The sequence below is a fragment of the Rhinopithecus bieti genome, unplaced genomic scaffold, assembly GCF_001698545.2.
Source record: "Rhinopithecus bieti isolate Rb0 unplaced genomic scaffold, ASM169854v2 scaffold_1014, whole genome shotgun sequence".
NCBI lineage: Eukaryota > Metazoa > Chordata > Mammalia > Primates > Cercopithecidae > Rhinopithecus > Rhinopithecus bieti.
This window is the reverse complement of record NW_016803499.1, coordinates 5,073,007-5,074,312: the sequence shown is the minus strand read 5'-3', so window position 1 is coordinate 5,074,312 and position 1,306 is coordinate 5,073,007.

The following is a 1,306-nucleotide window of genomic DNA, read 5'->3' as shown; positions in this document are numbered from 1 at the left end:
TCTTTCTTTCTTTCTTTCTTTCTTCCTTCCTTCCTTCCTTCCTTCCTTCCTTCCTTCCTTCCTTCCTTCCTTCCTTCCTTCCTTCCTTCCTTCTTTTTGCATGTTAGCAAGCTCTTTTCAGTATGAAAAAAAATTAGAGCGCATTAAATCTTTGGGTGAGAAAACAGCTGAAGAAAACAATACAGTAAACAACCAGTGAGGGGCTCCCCTGAGAAGAACATGGAGTAAGGGGAGTGCATTAGTTTGCCAGGGCCACTGTTGCAAAGTACCAGAGTGGGGAGGCTTAAACAACAGACATTTATGGACTCACAGTTTTGGAGGCTGGAAGTCCAAAATAGAAGTGTTGGTAGGGTTTCTTCTGTTAAAATATTAACTTCAATTGCATTAAATTTAGCAGTTTACTTGTGCAAAGAATGACTCATGAGGCTGGACGCAGTGGCTCACACCTGTAATCCCAGCACTTTGGGAGGTCAAGGTGGGCAGATCACAAGGTCATGAGATCGAGACCACCCTGGCTAACACAGTGAAACCCTGTCTCTACTAATATGGTCTCAGCCCAGTGATAAAAAAATGGACTTCAAGAGATTCTTCCCCAAGTTTTTCATTTTAATTTCATGCTGATCGAGTTAGTAATTCCGATCAAAGTGGGAAGAAGCAAAAAAAAAAATACATTTCCTCAGTTCATGGTCAATAATTTTGTCCCCATGTGGACATTAGTGCTCTCTGGCTTCTCACCAGGGGCTGGAAGGCTGCCATCTGATAATGGATGGTAATGGATGGCTGGCGGATTTGCACAGCGTGTGGTCCCCAGGGAAGACAGCTGCCGGCTGGCAGCTAAGGGGATGGGAGCCTCACAAGGCAGCACAGCCCTCTCAGCTCCAGGAGCGTTTCCGCCTGAAAATAGGCAGTGACCGTGGTTTATAAACTTCCAGAAGGCAGCGTTTCAGCCATCTCCTCTGTTATTGTGTGAGGAACCAGGCAGAGATCTGTAATGACACGAGGATGGGAAGTGAGTCGATGGGTCAGGGCTCCTCCCGGGTGTAGAGGACAAGTGTGGGGCCCTTCTTCCCATAAAAGTGGGGAGGTGCCTGCATCGGCCTGAATTTATCCTTCTGTTCATTTCCCCGAAGCATTCATTAACATTAAGCCCTGAGATCGACAGTTTATAATCACACTAAATAATTCAGATATAATAAATTATAAGATGTGACTGTGACCTTAGGTAAATATTAAAACAAACAACAACAATAACAACCACCACCACCCAAGCACTGTGCTGTTGCTAGTAAGCCTAGGAAACTGTTTA